This window comes from Teleopsis dalmanni, chromosome 1, assembly GCF_002237135.1.
Source record: "Teleopsis dalmanni isolate 2A chromosome 1, ASM223713v2, whole genome shotgun sequence".
NCBI lineage: Eukaryota > Metazoa > Arthropoda > Insecta > Diptera > Diopsidae > Teleopsis > Teleopsis dalmanni.
This window is the reverse complement of record NC_051846.1, coordinates 166,319,096-166,339,258: the sequence shown is the minus strand read 5'-3', so window position 1 is coordinate 166,339,258 and position 20,163 is coordinate 166,319,096. Positions and strand designations below refer to the sequence as shown.

At 27.7% G+C, this 20,163-nt stretch overlaps 3 long non-coding RNA genes across 3 annotated transcripts; all 3 read left to right on the top strand.

The window, feature by feature from the left end:
* The first annotated feature begins 434 nt into the window (after positions 1-434).
* On the top strand, positions 435-886 carry LOC119669841. Its single transcript, XR_005251643.1, has 2 exons — positions 435-564; positions 640-886. It is a non-coding gene; the product is annotated as an uncharacterized LOC119669841 (long non-coding RNA).
* Positions 887-3,382: 2,496 nt separating this feature from the next.
* On the top strand, positions 3,383-3,731 carry LOC119669833. The gene is made up of 2 exons (XR_005251642.1): positions 3,383-3,603; positions 3,679-3,731. It is a non-coding gene; the product is annotated as an uncharacterized LOC119669833 (long non-coding RNA).
* A 4,465-nt stretch (positions 3,732-8,196) lies between these two features.
* Positions 8,197-8,640, top strand: LOC119669819. Its single transcript, XR_005251639.1, has 2 exons — positions 8,197-8,321; positions 8,397-8,640. It is a non-coding gene; the product is annotated as an uncharacterized LOC119669819 (long non-coding RNA).
* Positions 8,641-20,163: the final 11,523 nt, after the last annotated feature.

The following is a 20,163-nucleotide window of genomic DNA, read 5'->3' as shown; positions in this document are numbered from 1 at the left end:
ATGTTGCAGTTGCAAGTACTGATGATCTTCATAGATACTACTACGATATTACGATTTCCATTTTAGTTGGTGTATATTTTTCCCAATTTGTAAAAATATTTACTCAATCTTCCTTTAAAAACACTTTGAAGATTAGACAGTTAACATCAATAATAAACGTTTAAGCAAAGACGCTTAACTGCATTTACTTTGTTTATATTTTTAAAATTTCATTTTCATTTTAATGATTAATGTTATTATTATTATTGAAAAAATTTGAATACCTTAAAGTACATTTTTTAATTTAGTAAATAACTTTTCCTTTGTAATCAATTTATCTTGCTTATAATTGTATTACAATTTGCATAACCCCTATTAATTACGTACTTGTGATTAATAATATTTTTCAATAAAATCAAACGTAATTTCATACTAACAATCAATGATTATAAAAAGATAGTATTCGAACCATTAAAACTATCAGTCAAACTGATACCTTTAGAGGAAAACAGTAAAAGTGAAACTTTAAAATGAAATTTTTCGTATTCGGATTTTTACTTGCTATGCTCATGGCACTTTTTGGCAGTAAGTCATCATATAGCATAACAGAATTAATGAGATCAATTAAAACATATACTAATATATATCAACTTATTTTAGATACTCTTGGCAGTCTTAAAGAGGATCCAGAACATCCTTCATTCGCTGAATTGCGAAGCTTTGTACCACCACCGGAGCCAGCTCCATATCCTTTTTAAAATCTTTATTTTATTGCATTTTAAAAGAAGTTAAGTTTAAACATTTGAACTCACATTATATGGGCTTGAACATTTATTTTGTAAACCAATATGCTAAACCAATAAATAAAAGCTGCTCCTTTCATGTCTTTTGAAAGATGTCTAAAATATTGAATGGTTTTTGTTGAATACTGTATAAGTAATTGAAAAGAAAAATAAACAATAATATATATATATATATATATAATATATATATATAATATATATATATATATATATATATATCTATATATATATATATATATACAGCTAATACCCAAGAATACTGTATTTAAATAGTTTTAGCTATATCCCACTTCTTAATTTTATTTGGTCTTAAATCGATTAATTGAGAATATTTTTTTATTAATTTTTGGAAAACCTGATTTTTTTTTTAATATTTTTTCACAATGCCTTAGTAGTTTAAGTTAGATAGGGGGACCAGCCTTACGCACTAAAGGTCACTTAAGGACAAATAATGGCCTGTTGTGATACAATGGATGAGACACCGTCCAAACTTCAAACCTGAGAAACCACCTCAATAATAGAAGTGTGTATGGATAGCGTTCCTTTGAGAAGGTGCGACTCCCCATTCGAGTAGAGTGTTGTAAACCAACTTGAGAACACAATAAACTAGGTTACGTCCCTTATTTTAAAGGATGACACACTTCTCAGGTTAGTAAAGAGAGTGGTGATGGAGTTTCAGAATCTACCAAATGCAGGGTACTGACACATAAGGTATAGTGGATTTATCTCCTAACTCGTAAGAAATACGTAAAGATAATAAAAAATAATAAAAAATAATTCAAAACTTTTTCAAAAAAGTGGGCATTTTTTATAAATGAAAATTTTCTAATAATAAAACTACTTAGAATCTTTGAACCAATATAAACACAAAAAATATTGAATGGTTTAAGACAAAGAATGCCATGTAAATTATTTGAATGATTTATAGGATTATATATAGCATATATATAAGGTGCTCTGATAGTGTGTTCCTACTTAAATTTTTGATTTTTTATATACGTTATACATATATGAATGTACTACGTACACAAAAATCGTTATATTTTCGTATAGAACAACTCACATTTCGTATATTTCTACAAAAGACTTTATATACATGTTATATGTAAGGTGTTTTTTTTAGCTGCATGAGTACTTAAAATGATAGAAATATAATAAAATAATAGAAATATTTTTGGATTGATTTTTTTTTATTATAATCTACTAGATAATTTCATAGCATTTATTTCATAAATATGATTTCCGGCTGATGATATGTCAGTCGCGGCTACAAGTTACATGATCTACTAGATCAGTCCTATTTTTGACAATTTTTTTCAATAAATGTGGCGTGAATATTCTCTTTAAATGTTTCAAAAGTTGCTCGTTTGTCCGCATAACCGTTATGCCAATGAGTTTACATAGCCCCATAAAAAGTAAACGTTAATCGTGAGATGTTTATTCGCACGAACGAGGGTAACGGGCAAGTTAACAGGACCGAAATAAATCGATTGATAAGCGCGCTGTATGATAAGTTCCGCCATAGATCGAACATATTTGTTGGACCCAAATATTATCGATGTTTACTCGAAACTGATTAATTTTTGGAAATAAAAATTAGGTTAGCATGGTTGGACAACGCTCGCTATCCACTATAGCGGCAGTTCCTTTCTCATTTCGATAGAAATAAGGACCAAAGATGATTTTGATCCTTATTTCTTTTGAGTCGATTATTGATTTTGAGTCGAGATAAGCAAAATTAGTACGAAAATGATCAATAACTGCACGAATTGCTTGCTATTTAGGCCGTAAAATGGACGAAGTGCTCTATGAACTTCGCAAAGAGATTTATTTTTTTTAAAGTTAATTTCCACAATTTGAATGCGTTGTTCTGGACTTAAACGATTCATGACGAATTGTCAAACTTAAATGAACAGAAATTATTACACAGTTTAACATTCTCATCTATCAAACCATAGTTATCGATATCGATAGTTTTCATACAGCAAAAAAAATACCCGTTTATATACCACTTATACAAAATACGTTTAAAGTACGAAGTATTATTAATAGTATATATCTCTGATAATAAAAGGTAAGTAATTTGACTTATTTGAAAACTTTCTTCAGATTAGCAATGTTAGTCTAGTCTATATTTAACGATATATATAATGGGTAATCAATACGTATACAGCCTACAACTATCTGTAGTTTTTGGATCAGTTTTTTAATAAATGCCTCAGTATGAAATAACCTTTTTTATAAGGTCTATTAGTGAAACTAAAAGTTATATTGTATAGGTTTGTTAAAGGAAATAAATAGCAAATGCTGCCACAAAACTCTATGGAACTTATGTCATTTTAAAATTATAAAAGTATAACACATCAATCATGCTGAATACATGAGTAAAATATAAAAACTTGATTTTTGAAAATTAATATTAAATACGTTTAATTTAAATTAAATTTCATTAAATTCTGCTATAAAACATTCATCGTCGAGAGTTACTAATACCTTACATTAACTTACAATAACTATTTGTTTACATTATCGTAGAACTGAGTGAAATCGTAAATAAAAATATTTTTTATAAAAACAAAATTTTTCTCGTGTAATAAAATAACATAAATTAGCATTTTTAAGAACTTGACTTCTGTAGAAATCTCAACAAAGAATGCGCCTCATGGATTTTCCAATGCAAAAAAATGTATAAAAACTGCAATCGTTTCTGAAAATTCATCAGTGAAACTTTTAAGTTGAACAGAAAACATAATAAAAAACTTCAGTATGAAATTCGTTGCATTTGGATTCTTGCTTGCCATGATCTTGGCTCTCTTTGCCAGTGAGTCCACATTAACTAGCAAAATAATCTTATAGGGTTGAGTTAAAAATTCTATAATTCTTCTATATATTTCAGATACTCTGGCTAATCCTCAAGATTATCTTACTCCAGAAGATCCACGTCATCATCCTTCATCAGTTGAATTTAACCAATTCGCTCCAGATGCCAGCTCTCCTTTTTAGATAATTGTTTTCGGTGAAATGTGGAAGAAGGCGATTTCAATTATATTAGGACACTATTAGTTTATATATTAAAATTTGCTTTTAGTTGCTTAAATGGAATATAACAAATAAATGAAATTCACTTTTTTCAAATGAAATTTTTAAATTCTATAATTATTTTTAATACAAATTATGGTTACTGACCTGTTGATATTATGCTTATAATCGTTTAGATTTCGAAATCCAAGGTAAGGAGCAAAAAAATCGAAGATAAAGGAAAAATAATCAATTTTTAGAAAAATTCTTACTTTCGATTTTCAGAAGAAGATACAAATGATTTATTTTGATTATACTTATTTATCTGCTTTTATAGAAAGGTTTTTAAATAGAAGTTTCTCCTTCCATATAGTATGATTCCTCGTTTAATATTTGAAATTTCCAAAAAAAATTGAACAAAACTAGAAAATTCAATTGGTATTGAATACTGATTGAACCCATAAAAATCAAAGATCACAGATTTGAGCTAGGGATACAAAGATAAAAGAGTGTTTGCAATAGGATTGTTTCATAAAAGCCTTTGAATTGTACTGAGAGCCAAATCCAACAAGTTGATAATTATTTTTGTTTTAAGGACGTTTTCTGCTTTATAGTTGAACTACTTTATTATCTATATAAGGTGAATGAATAAAGAGGTTTTACTTAAAAAAGTATTGCTTTTATTATTCATAAGTATGATTTGGATACAGAATAAAATAATAAATATATACATTACGTATACTGAAATCGTGGTAATATTTATAAAAACATTATATTGAAAACTTGATTATATCCCAGAAGTATGTCAGTAAAAATTCTGAAAATGGCAGCTTCAAAGTAGCCCCATGACTTTAGTTATTTGATAAGAGTAGTGACTTCAAATAACTTCATAGACAATAATACAAAGACGAGATCGTACGATCGTCCACGACTCTTTACAAGACAATGACCTGAAATCAAGTACTAGTAGAATCTTTTTAGTAATAACTTAATCGTGTTACGCACTGTGTGATATGTGTCGTCCTGTTAAAACCAAAACTGCTTAATAGGGAAATTAAAAACCACATAATCATGCACATTTAGCAATAAGTTTTAAATCCCAGCATTTTTGAAAAATTTGGGTCAATCCTTACACTAACTTGTAAAGCACCTTAATGTATACTTATGGTGATATGACATAATGTAATGAATACAAATATTTAACTATATTAAAAGGATCACTTCTAGATTAATAAATGAGTATAAAACTCCAAAAAGTACTGAAAGTATAGCAGAATTCATTCTTTATAATTCGTAAAATATGGCCTATAACTCAAAATGTTGATCTTATTTTTTTGTTATTAAATATTATAAAATAAGTCCATTTCATATATGCTGACTGATAGCCCAATACTCATTTATAAAAAAGCTAATTATAAAATAAGGTCAAATAATCTATATACATAAAAGAAAGTCGTGTTAGTTAGACCACTCATAACTCAAGAACGGCTGAACCGATTTTAATTATCTTTGATTTGTTGGAATCGTCTCCGCTCCGAATAGCAGAATACATTATAAAATATTGGAATCCGCTAGATTCATTACTTCGTAGATTTCTAAGAAATATGTCTCAATCTTGTCAGGCTTTTATTTACGAAGGAAGTTATAATTCCTTCTTCATCCTTGCGGCTGCTGCCTAACTGGTTAAGGGATATTCCATTTTTTGTCATATGTAACCACTGGCCAGCACCGTCACATAATTTATAATTAGGTATTGGCGCTACCTTGGCAGCATTTTCGTTTTCAGCTTGGCAACGTTAGTTGAGATTTTTCGAAGTCCATTATAATTTTTCAAAATCCTTCCGGCGCTTATGAGATGTACATGTGTTGAAATTATTTGCAAAATGTAAAAAAAGTTATTTATTTAAAATTTAAGTCCCTTAAAGGGACTGTAGGGGCCATGTGAAATCTTGTTATTGCATTTAAACCCTGATAATTAGGTCACCAAATACACCTCTTCACTACTCAGCTTTACTAAGATGGGTTAATTATTATACTCAAGAAAATAAATAACAAGAAGGTCAAATATATTACAGTCTGCCAATAAAATGTTTATTATGAGTATATGACAATATTCTTTTATATTTCCTTCTTCAACTCTAATGCAATATTGTAAACATACTGTATAAAATATATAGTTCTTATATAACTTTGTTAAGAACAGTAAAGATCTTTGATACATACTGTTTTTAAGATAAGTATTTCATTTACGCCAAACCGTTCTCATCTACTTGGCCTTAAATTATGCCAGCAGATAGTGTGAGATAAGCAGAATAAAGAGTATAAGGACAGTTAAGTAAACAATTCAAATTTTTACCTATTATTATCCATGATATATGTATGGCACATTATCTCAAAAGAAGGACAGGTTTCATGTGTTTAATTATATTACGATATTATTGTTAAACGACCCACTTAATCTTAATATGTATATACAAATGTATATATCTATATTTTATATATACGTACATTAATTTTTGATTATATAGAATCATATAATCATTGAAAGATTGAAAGAATATTGAAAGATTAAATAAAATGTAAATAAAAATGAATAAATTTCAATTAAACATAATAAATCGGGAAAAGAAGTATCTAATTTTAATAGAATAAATATCTATATGTAAAATATTGATATGTAAATATATTTTTGTTTCATAGTCTGTACATTGCGCTTTGATTTATATGCGAATATTAAATATATTTTTGATAAAGAACTTTGTATTGAATTGAATTTAAATACATTTGAATAAAAATAATATTTATCAATCACTTTTTATATATTTTTTGAACCCGTGTTAAAAATAAATTTTTATAAAAAAGACATTTTACCGATTTTTAAACCCTTGAAGATTGTATAAATATCGTAGTCAATCCTAAAAATTAATCAGTGAAACTTTCGAGTTAAACAGAAAACATTAAAAAAACTTCAAAATGAAATTCGTTGCATTTGGATTCTTGCTTGCTATGATCTTGGCTTTATTTGCCAGTAAGTAGACTTATGGAATTATATTGAGCGGATTTGGAAGTTACAAATATCCTTATTATATTTCAGACACTATGGCCAATCCTCGAAAATATCTTCTTAATGCTGACGAGCCACGTCATCATCCTTCATCAGCTGAACTTAATCAATTCGCTCCAGATTTTTCACAAGCAGGATTGTAAAAATGATGACATTTAAAGGAGTGAAATTTTAGTCATTTGAACAGTTAATGTCGGTGTTTAAGTTTGCTTTTAATATCTATATATTAGTTGCAAAAGATGATATTTACTTCTTTTAAATAAAATTAGCAGGATATAAAAAATCAAAATATTTTTTTATTTTCTGATTTATTTTAAAACATTTATGATATTTATATTAGTCCTACAAGTTGCTTGTGGAGTGCAAACCGAGTACAAAATATAATATAGGTGTATGTGAGAATATATTTATCATTATCATCGACATTGAATAAGAAGGAAAGATGTATCATTCATAGTATTTCTTACATATATGCCTAAATGAATAAAAAATTTTAATAGGACATAGTTGCTTCATATCTGACTATTTCATTAATCATAATTTATTAATTTACCCAATAGCTTTATTTTTGTATAGGTTCACCATGAAACAAAATTTGTGAAAATGAGTGTAAACTTTCTGAAATGAATGTAATATTTACTAAATGGGAGGCAGAAACCAGCTCTCTTATACCATAGTACGTTGAAGCTAGCATTAACGTGTTACAAGAATAAATCACATTACGTTTTGCCTGATCCTTTAAAAAATATATGGGCTCCTCTATATAGATATTCTATGACAAAAGATGTTCAAAACCATATAGTATTGTGATTTATAATTGATATTATATTGAAAACGTTTTTATGAGGTCTATGGACTTACCATCATATGTAAATTCCATAAATGTGAAAGGACTTACTTCGTTTTTTATGTTATTGTAGTTCCTCTACCGTAAGTGATGGTTTAATACCACAAATTTCGTTTGAATAAATCAATTTAATATACCATTATAAATAGCTTGCGTACGAAAATCTTAGTTAAATTGTTTAAAATTAAAATTAAATACAATAAATTATTTCTATTTAATTTTCTTTACAACATAACAATATTTATCTTCAAGATCTAATTGTATCTTTCATCAACTTGTCTTAATGTCATAAATAATTATTATTTGTTTACACTTTCATAAAAGTAAATAGAACTGTAAATATAAATTAAATTTAATACAAATACAAAATTTTTGTCGTGTAATAAAATAACATAAATTAGCATTTTTAAGAACTTGACTTCTGTAGAAATCTCAACGAAGAATGCGCCTCATGGATTTTCCAATGCAAAAAAATGTATAAAAACTGCAATCGTTTCTGAAAATTCATCAGTGAAACTTTTAAGTTGAACAGAAAACATAATAAAAAACTTCAGAATGAAATTCGTTGCATTTGGATTCTTGCTTGCCATGATCTTGGCTCTCTTTGCCAGTGAGTCCACATTAACTAGCAAAATAATCTTATAGGGTTGAGTCAAAAATTCTATAATTCTTCTATATATTTCAGATACCCTGGCCAATCCTAAAGTAGCTCTTACTCCAGAAGATCCACGTCATCATCCTTCATCAGTTGAATTTAACCAATTCGCTCCAGATGCCAGCTCTCCTTTTTAGATAATTGTTTTCGATAAAATGTTGAAGAAGGCGATTTCAATTATTTTAGGACACTATTAGTTTATATATTAAAAGTTGCTTTTAGTTGCTTAAATGGGATATAACAAATAAATGAAATTCACTTTTTTCAAATGAAATTTTTAAATTCTATAATAATTTTTAATACAAATTATGGTTACTGACCTGTTGATATTATGCTTATAATCGTTTAGATTTCGAAATCCAAGGTAAGGAGCAAAAAAATCCAAGATAAAGGAAAAAAAATCAATTTTTAGAAAAATTCTTACTTTCGATTTTCAGAAGAAGATACAAATGATTTATTTTGGTTATACTTATTTATCTGCTTTTATAGAAAGGTTTTTAAATAGAAGTTTCTCCTTCCATATAGTATGATTCCTCGTTTAATATTTGAAATTTCCAAAAAAAATTGAACAAAACTAGAAAATTTAATTGGTATTGAATACTGATTGAACCCATAAAAATCAAAGATCACAGATTTGAGCTAGGGATACAAAGATAAAAGAGTGTTTGCAATAGGATTGTTTCATAAAAGCCTTTGAATTGTACTGAGAGCCTAAATCCAATAGAACAAGTTGATAATTATTTTTGTTTTAAGGACGTTTTGTGCTTAAAACTTAAAATTATCACAGAAAACTGTCACAGAAACCTGTAAATTAAAACACCACCTTACCACACTTGGCATATATACGGATGCAAACTGTAGATTATACGAAGAGAATGATGACTCCGCTACACATTGCTATTAGAATGATCAGTGCTAATGCAGACTCGGAATAGACTCCTGGAAATGTATATACTTACAGAAGAAGCAATAAAACTCTGTAAAATAGGTTCTATACTAATTTTTATCGAAGCAATAGGGCTTAGAGACATACTCTAAACCCAGAATGGGGTACAATTGACCTGATGATACATCTCCTATTAGTAATAAATAAATAAATAAACTTATATTCGCGAATTTAGTTCTACGATGAAACTAGGCAAGAACAAATACAAGTATTACTAAACTGTATTATAATTTCTAATTTGCAATGTCTTTTAATACGATTGGGATAAATTTACTTTTACATATGTAAACATTATTTTACTCATTAGGCATAAATGATTTTAAATATATTATTTTTGAATTTAAAAATTTTGATTAAGTTGTGTAACTTTACACTCGAATTACCATAGCTCACTCAAAAAACATCTATCTAAATATAAATCTACAGTAAGTGAATTAGTTTCAAATCCACCAATTCAGCTGTGAGTTGATGAATAAGAGACTCCTTAAAGAAACTGTAGATGGCATGAAATCTTGTCATATTATGATTATTGACTTACAATCAGTTTACTAATTATACTCTTACACTACTTAGCTTTGCTAATATGGGTTAATCACTATACTCAATAATAGCTGTGTTTCAGCAAACATGATCCGCTCAATTTTACATGCAAAACAAAAACAATGGGGTGAACCAGCAATTGATCTGGTTCACTTTCTGGTTCAATGTGGAATGTATGTAAAAGATAAAAGTGGAACGTATTTTAATGCAAATAAGGTTGGCAATGCGATGCACGGTGCAGTAAAATTTTAAACAAATCTACATTTATATTTATTTACTATTGATTTTATTTATTTATTATTTATTTTATGTACTTATTTAATTAATATGTCATTATTATTTATTTCTTTGTTTAAAGTAACGTTCTAATTATCAATGTAATTAAAATTATTACTTTAATAATTTACGTTTTATTATTATTGAAAAAGTGTTGTTTGATAATTTATTAATATCATTTAATTTGAAATGAATATATAAAAATTAAGTTGAATACATTTATTTAATTAAAACAGAACAATACATAAGAAACCAGGCTCTCCAACATATACGTTTATAAAAAAATCATTTTCATCGCAAACTGCCTGCAAGATTAAGCCATAGTCATGCTTTCTTTTGAAATAAGCCTATTTGCTATGGTTTGGTGAATTTATTTTTAGATGTGTACTGTCTATACAACCAATTACGAACGGGAATTTTTTCGAAGCTTCCATTTTTGCATTATTACCAAGTGCGTATTTTAAATTAGTGTCCAATTGATATAAGCTAAACACTAGTTTTTTTAATTATTCTCCACACAGAAGCTCTTGGTATGCCAAAACAAATACCAAATTTGCAAAAAGTATTCATATTTGCCATATACCACAAAAATATATAAAATTACTTCATTGCTCTCGTCCAAATGTGATCATCACGGTTATTTTGCATTTGCTGATTGGAATTTATTAACAAATCTATTAAAATATGAAACATAATTAATATATAGCAATTGTATTTTTTATGCGCAAATATCAATCAAATAATCTTTAACGAAAAAATTATTGATCGTTTCCACAAAACTTCCACTATATCTATGCTGATACACTTCATCCCTTGAGCTTAATACCATACACTTGAACTAGTAAAAAGGGAATGGAAGAGTCAGTTTCGCTCGATGATTCTAATAACATATGCAATTTTCATTTATTAACTATAGAATTAAATTTAAGTTTTTAAGTAAATACTTCAGACATTTCAACAGATTTTATTTATTTTCTATTTTTTTAGATTTTTTTTGTATTCAAAATTTTCTCACTTATTTTTTTAGCGCCAAAATTATTCACACAAATCAAAAAATTTTGTACACAAACCCAACTGTCATATTTCATGCGTTTGCCAATTATTTTCAAACGTGATCCGTATCGTTTCAGCAAAGATGATTCAGATCATTGAGCGGATCATGTTTGCTGAAACACAGCTAATAATTAAGTAACAGGAAGATCTAATATAATATGGTTTAACATAAAAATCATTGTTATGAGCGGGACCTGACCTTATTTATTTATATTTCCGTCTTCAATTCTGATGCAATGTTATATAAAATACATCTTTCTTATATATCTTTGTTAAGAACTGTCAAATCTTTCATATGCACCTTTGTTTTGGAGATCAGTTTTTAATTCACGCCAAACCTCTCTGATCTACTTGGCATTAAAAAAATGCAAATAGCTAATAGTTGTTGGTGTGAGCGAAGGAGATTATATGTCATGAGGAGAATGCCTTTCTTTTGAGAACTAGTTTTTCATTCACGTCAAACCTCTCTCATCTGTTGGGTCTTGAAATATGCAGTCAAATAGTGTGGGCTATGGAGAACACACTAGTTAAGTAAACAATTGACAGTATAGTTTGTGTTTTGTGCTATCGTTATTGATGATAATCATACAGAACTCGTTTCTTGTATTTCATTATTTTACGACATCATTTTTTTAAATGTCCAATTACTTTATACAATTTTAAATATTTATAATCCATTTTTTTTTTCGAGATAATCGTTAATTATTATCTTGTGCGCATTTTAAATTATTTAGTAACTGTGAAATATAAGTAAAAATGGATAAATTATAAATGAATATAATAAATTAAGAAAACTAGTATCAAATTTTAATAGAATAAATATCTATATGTAAAGTATATACCTATAAGTAAATATGTTTTTTAGTTATCTTCATTCATATGCCAATATCAAATATATTTATGATAAACAACTTTGTATTGAATTGAAAATAAATGCATTTGAATAAAAATAATATTTATCAATCACTTTTTATATATTTTTTGAACCCATGTTAAAAATAAATTTTTATAAAAAAGACATTTTACCGATTTTTAAACCCTTGAAAATTGTATAAATATCGTAGTCAATCCTAAAAATTAATCAGTGAAACTTTCGAGTTAAACAGAAAACATTAAAAAAACTTCAAAATGAAATTCGTTGCATTTGGATTCTTGCTTGCTATGATCTTGGCTTTATTTGCCAGTAAGTAGACTTATGGAATTATATTGAGCGGATTTGGAAGTTACAAATATCCTTATTATATTTCAGACACTATGGCCAATCCTCGAAAATATCTTCTTAATGCTGACGAGCCACGTCATCATCCTTCATCAGCTGAACTTAATCAATTCGCTCCAGATTTTTCACAAGCAGGATTGTAAAAATGATGACATTTAAAGGAGTGAAATTTTAGTCATTTGAACAGTTAATGTCGGTGTTTAAGTTTGCTTTTAATATCTATATATTAGTTGCAAAAGATGATATTTACTTCTTTTAAATAAAATTAACGGGTTATAAAACATTAAAATATTTTTTATTTGCTCAATAGTTTTGCGAAAATAAGTTTTTTTATTTATTTATTATTAATAGGATTTAGAGTATGTCTCTAAACCCTATTGCTTCGACAAAAATTAATTTAGAACCCACTTTACAGAGTTTTATTGCTTCTTCTGTAAGTATATACATTTCCAGGAATCTATTCCGTGTCTGCATTAGCGAAGGGTATTCTAATAGCAATGTTTGGTCGAGTCCGCATTATCTTTGTAGAATCTGTAGTTTGAATCCATATATATGCCCAGTGTCGTAAAGTGGTGCTTTAATTTACAACGCTTTGTTAAGTTAAGATAACTCTACACAATTCCGGTATCTTCTTTTGTCATAGGTACCAATAAGTGATTTAGATTGTCTAATTTTTTTTTTTGTTTTGGTTTTCCTCGTTTTTATGAGAGAGAGGAGGTTACTGCGTCCTCTTCTATCACACCCCATCAGCGGTGTGATTGCTTCTATCCTGGTATTAATTTCCTCTAACGCCAGTATGCCCCGGTACACATATCTGCTTAATTTCACCGAGGAGGTTTAACTTTTCAAGGCATTCTTGCATCAGTCTGGAGGTCATTTGATGCAAGTTTAAGGCTTAAAATCTGCTTAACTGTCTGTCAGTATAATGATACCTTTTCCCTGGTATTTTCGGTTAAGTGAAAGTTTCTTCTTAGAAGATGCTTGTATTTTTGCCTGCAGCTTCTTAATGCTTGTCGTCAGGTCCGACTATGCCTGTTCCGTACCTTTCTCCGTAATCGAAACATCAGTGAACCATGTGATTGTGTTTTCCGTCTGCTGGAAGGTTTGTTCGACATCCTCTAAGCTCCTTTTGTTGCTTAGTTTAGTTTGGTAAAGCTGAATTTTGGATTCAATATGTCTCATGGCATTAAAAATTTAGGGCGCTGATAGCATCAACATTACAAGTATATAATTACCAACTGTTGGCCTGTCCCTTTAAAAAATAAATAGGCTCCTTATTTTACTTATTGTACGACAAAAGATGTTCAAAACCATATAGTATTGTGTTTTATAATTAATATTACATTGAAAGCGTTTTTTGAGATCTATAGATTAACCATCGTATTGAGACTTTCAGTGTATTTTATATGTTGAATCCTGCAGTTTTATATGTTTTTTGTGATAAATCAATGGTGGGATTTTCATATATCAGGCTATCTATATATCTTCCTGTTTATTTGTGTGTGAACGACGTTTTTGAGGCATTTAAATATAATTCCATATAGAGAAATTTTGAGAATACAAATAGATAATATTTTTGAATGGAAGCAAAATAAATGGACTGGCCAGGAGTAAAAGCAATTGAATATAACCTCTAACAGTAAGTTTGTGAGTGTAAATGTTCATATACATATTCAAGAATTTATATAAAGAAAATTATTGTAACTATTAGTTATAGTTAAGTTTAATATGAAATAAAAACGTCTTTAATTAATGATCAGTTTATCCTGTTTCCTGAATACAAATTCCAAAAGATTCTAATAGGAGAACAAGTTGAGCTCTTCCAATTAGACTTTACATATTACATTGTAAATCCATAAAATGAGTACAACAAAATTATTGAAGAAGTGCTTATATCATATTCAATCATATCACTGCACAGTGATTAATATTAAAAATAAAATTTAAAAATATGATGAAAAAAAATTTGATTCATCAAATAATTGATTTATGACAAAATATTTGTTTGAATTTTTAACTTAACTGGATCTTAATTATTCGATATGAATTCACATTTATCAAGCTGTGGCAAATAAATTTAAGTATTTAAGACATCTTATTAAATTTTTACTCACAAAGATTGTATAAAAACTGTGCCCAGTCTTATGAGTTTATCAGTGAAACTTTTAAGTTGAACAAAAACATTTAAAGAAAAAACTACAGGATGAAATTTATTGCACTAGGACTCTTGCTTACTGTGATCCTCGCTTTATTTGCTAGTAAGTGAAAATTATTTAAAAAACGTACTAAATTTTATATAACACATTGTCATATTTTAGGGACTCGTGCTGATCAATGGGTAGCGCTTATTCCTGAAGACTCCCCACGCCATCACCCATCATCAGCTGAAATGAATGAGTTCACCCCAGACCAAACTCTTATGATTTCTTAAAAAGTCGCTATAGACGATAAGTTAAAGAAGCTTAATTTTTGTCTCGTAAACACGTCAGTACATCCTGCGATCAGTTTATTATGGAAGACAAAATTTAATTCTTTTGAATAAAGTTTTAATATTGAAAAGCAATTGATATTTTAATTAGTATAAAATCGACAGACATACCAACACCGCGTTATCGAATCTCAGAATGGTTATAGGCTCCTCGGAGAGGTATGCAGATCTGAGGTCAATTATTGCTTAGTCTGATGAAGTGATAAACAATAATCCAATAATGACCACTGGCTCAAATAGCTTCAACATAATAATAATATTCAAATTGTTTTCACATTTCGTACACTCTAATACATCGAGAAGAGAGATTGAGTGTTACCGTTCATCGTCACATTGATCATGTGACAGTCCCACATATTCGCTTTCAAAATTTTTTACCATTTATAAGAGATATACATATATACTCATATTCAGGTGTGATATGAACAAACATCATGAAAGACAACTGATCTTTGTTTGCTTCTTGATTAGGGATTTCATTGGTGCAGTTCCATTTAATATGTTAAAATGAAACCACACTTTAAAACAGTTTTTGACAACTTTTATTTAAAATAAATCGTCGTTAATTTAGTCTCTAGGCTAAATTATAAATCTAGAAATATAGTCTATTTATTGCTAAATTTTTTTTTTCTAAATAAATAGTTAGTTCATAGTTTCGAAAATTGATCAGTTGTTGACTGATCAGTTAGCTAAGTTAAAGCAAATTCTTGTTTTATTTTTAATTAACAATTAAATTATTTATAAATTTGATTTATACACGATTGTAGTTATAAAAACAATTTTTATTACCTTCAGATTGTACATTAACTATAATTAACATAAGTAATTAATTTTTAGTAGTTGAAAAAACAAACGAATGAGTGAATTGAATATGAAAAAGTTACATGATTACAGTATTAATGAATTATAAAACACAAAATATAATTTCAGGATTTTTCATATCGGTAAATATACCGGAAGATATAATATAGACACAGATTTAGGCTTATTATATTACCTGTACTCTGAAACCCACCACTATATGACAAAATTGCAGTCTCTCAATCTATGAAGGAGTATTAGACACTTATCCAACAATTTTGAATGAAGTTTGGTTGAATATAAGTCAGTAAGTCTGTTTGGCTGTCAGACATTAAAGTGATTATTGCTCTATTTGTCTTTGTTTTCGGACATAGTCTAACATTGGTTATGATGGCAAATAACTCTGTCTAAAATATAGTCGGGCATGTGTTCATATCCAAAGCGGTTTTTTGTTACTAATCTAAAGTTAGTTAGTAAGTAAGTTTGTGTACTAGACTTGATACAAAACAAATAGACTAACATACATCAACATAACCTAGATTTTATCTAGGTGATTAGGAATACTTAAAGATTTTGACAGGCTTATTATGGCTTAATAGTTCAATGGAAGTTGTATAAAAGCATATGGGAGATTTTTTTTTTTAAGATAAATCAAGTTTGCAAATATAAAGATATTTCTTAAATAAATCTGTACGGGTAAGGATACATTTCAAATTACTTCACACACAAAAAGCTTTTAAGAACTATGGCAATTTTCATAAATTCATCAGTGAAATTTTCATATTGCACAAAAACATTGAACACAACTAAATAATTAAATTTTTTGCATTTGAATTTTCAGTTAATACGACTCTAGTACTCTTGATCATCAAATAAAGACTATTTAAAAAATTAGAGTTGAATAATCAATCTTTTATCTTTACGTTTTACGTACTCTTTACCGATTTACGAAAAGGTCTTGTTCTTGAAAGTTGACCTGAATCTTATTTAAATTGCAGTTAAAGTTAAACTGATGGAGTGATCTCCATCTGTCAATCAGTCTATCTGTCAATCAGTCTATTTGTCAATCAGTTTATCTGTCTGCGGCATTACCTATTTGTGGGTCCACTCAATTCACTCCATCTATTAGTAAATATATCTGCCTGCCTCAATAACTATGTAATATAGTACTCAATTTGCTTAGGATACTAATATATTCTTGAATATAATTATACTTAGGATCGTTTTTTGGCGATAAGTGAAAGGTAGGATTTTTATCTGTCTGACTGTCTTCACAATATTTTTGAATGGTACAATTGACCGAGCAGGAGTAGACACAATTAAATATAACTTCTAAGAATAAGCTTATGAGTGTAAATATACATGTGCATATCCCAGAAATTATATAAAGGAAATTATATAAGAAAAATTACTATACCTATTACTTAAGTAAAATTTAGTATGAAAATAAAATATATAAAAAAGTAAACTGTTTATACAAAAAATAAAATAAAATATATATAATACCTGAAATCAAAAGGCAATCTAATCTTTTTTTTGAATACACATCCCAAAAGATTCCAATAGGAAAACAAGTTGAATTATTCCAATTAAACTATACATATTACATTGTAAATCAATAGCCGCCATATTGTAACGCCTCTAATAAATCTATTTAAAAAGAGCTTATATCATATTTAACTATATAACTACACAGGGATCAATATAACAAAATAAATTTAAAAATATGTCTACAAAGACTTACTAAGCATATAATTGATTTGTGAAAAATAATTTGTTTAAATTTTAATCTTAACTGAATATTAATTATTCTATATAAATTAGCATTTCTCAAGTTGTAACAAATAAATCTTAATATGTAAGACATCTCAGTAATTTTTTGTATTGCAAAAAATTGTATAAAAACTGTGCCCAGTCCAATAAAATTATCAGTAAAACTTTTAAGTTAAACAAAAACATTTAAAGAAAAAACTACAGGATGAAATTTATTGCACTAGGACTCTTGCTTACTGTGATCCTCGCTTTATTTGCTAGTAAGAGAAAATTATTTAAAAAAACGCACTAAATTTTTTGTAACACATTGTCATATTTTAGGGACTCATGCTGATCAATGGGTAGCGCTTATTCCTGAAGACTCCCCACGCCATCACCCATCATCAGCTGAAATGAATCAGTTTGCTCCAGACTTTACTTTTCCTTTTCCTACTTAAAAGGTTCGGAGTATAGGCGAAAAGTTAAGGAAGCTAAATTTTTGTTTGATGTAGATGTCTATAGATTATGCGATCATTTTATTATGGAAAACAAAATTTACTACTTTTAAATAAAATTTGAATAATATAAAGAAATCTTTAAATTATTTCTATTAAATTGAAGAGATTGCGTATCTCCGATCCATTTCATATTGATCATTTGACAGTCCCACATATTTACTTTCAAAATTGGTTACCATTTATAAAAGATATACAGATATATATGAGTGAGATGAGTGAAACAATATTATTAAAGTCAACTGATCAACATTTCTCTACTTTAGAATTTGGGATTTATAGTTTCAGTTTAGTTATGTTCAGTTATGTTCAGTTTCTGTTTTGACAGGGTTTATTAAAAATAGGCACTCGGTAAAATTTCAATAATTAATCTCCGTTAACTATTACAAAATGGACACTTATAGTTCAGTGAAAAAATATCTACGAGTAGTAATCCATAATCAGGACTAACTATAACAGTAATGTTCCGTTTTATTAAATATCACATTTTAAGAAAACTATACATATATGTATATTTCGTTAAGTTGAAACTTCTTGATATAATATTTGTTTAATAGGTTTTCAATCTATATGTTGATGTGTGTGTAATATGATAATATGATGAAGTGGGTTTTGAAGTTTTTAGTTTTTCACGTCTAACTTTAATTCAGTTAGTTATCTGAGAAGTAGTTGGTATAGTGAAAACACTTAAACTGTAAATGTTATTTTTAAATCTTTGCGTTATACTGCAAAAATGAACTATCAGGTCGCAGTGCCTGCAAAGCTTATCTATAATGCCTCTAATACGGTAAGGGTTAGGATAATGTTTAAACTTGTTTACGTCTCACTCCTATTCAAAGACTGTCCTGTTCGTAGTTGGTATTGTGAAAAATTTTAAAATGTCTGTGTTTCAGCTTTAAATTACAAAGCTATTCAGCCTACAGGTGTTAAAAAGGTAAGGTATTTCCATTTAATGACTTGTTTTGCAATTGATTTCGGTCTCGACTAGAGAACTCTGTCATAAACGTCTTAGTATTTTTAAGGTCTCATTTTAAAAACGTAAACAAATACATATAATGTTTGTCTATTTTATAAACGGACTAATTTAAATGGTTTAATGGTATATTAATTAAACCATTTAATTTAAATCAAATGATTTAATTAATATACTTTTAAAATATTTTTTGTTTTTTTAATGATTTTATTTCAATCAATATTTATTAATCATCTTCAGGGTTCAGGGTGAAGGTTAAAAGAAGAACAAAATTTTAAAATGAAGAACAAAATTATTATTAAAAATATTTGATCATTAAAGCAATAAAATTGTCTATTTGGATAAAATTATTATTAAAAAATTGTTATTATTTAAAAATTATTATTAAAAAATTATTGACGTGAAATCGGCCGGTACCGCGGCCAGAAGAGTCCTATTGTTTATTAAGATAAAGGATGAATTTCAATAAAGAATTCAATCAAAATATAATAAAATAAAATACTGTATAGACACAAACAAATAGTTTTCTTACTTTTTTTTATATTGTGACGAATTTTTTATATCATGGGATTGGCTTTGACAATACCGAAAATCCCAAAACGTCTCGAAAATTAGCATTCCATGAGTTTATATGGAATGCTATATATGAGTTTATGATCACATGAGTGTATATATTGAACTATGGCTATAATGTCAAAATCATCTTTATGTTTTTTTTGAAATGCTCTCCTATTCATCAGAGAGTGGCAATGGACCGATAAGCTTGAAATTCGAATTTTTGATATTATTCAAAAATGGTTAAAAATTAGTTTATGACAATTTGTTAGTAAATTAAAATTTACATATCTATATTATTGTCATCATAAATAACGATGACTTTTAGATTTTCTAAGCCTGTTACTAGCAATTCCCAAAAGATATTTAGAATTTTTTTTTGGCTCCATTAATTTTCAATAATCGTTCAATTTAAATATATCTTATAATTATATAAAATACTACTAAATATTAATAATTAAGGTTAAAAGTTAATAAGTTTTATTGTATTTTTAGAATTTTAACTGGAATATAGTAATTAAGTTTTAGTTTTATAGAATTAAGCGAACTAGTGATATAAATCAGTTTTATTACGGACATAAAGTTCTAATTGTTAAGTAAAAATGGATTTTATAGTTATTCTAGTATTTCCAAAAAATGTATAAAAATTGCATGCGGCTTTAGAAATTCATCAGTGAAA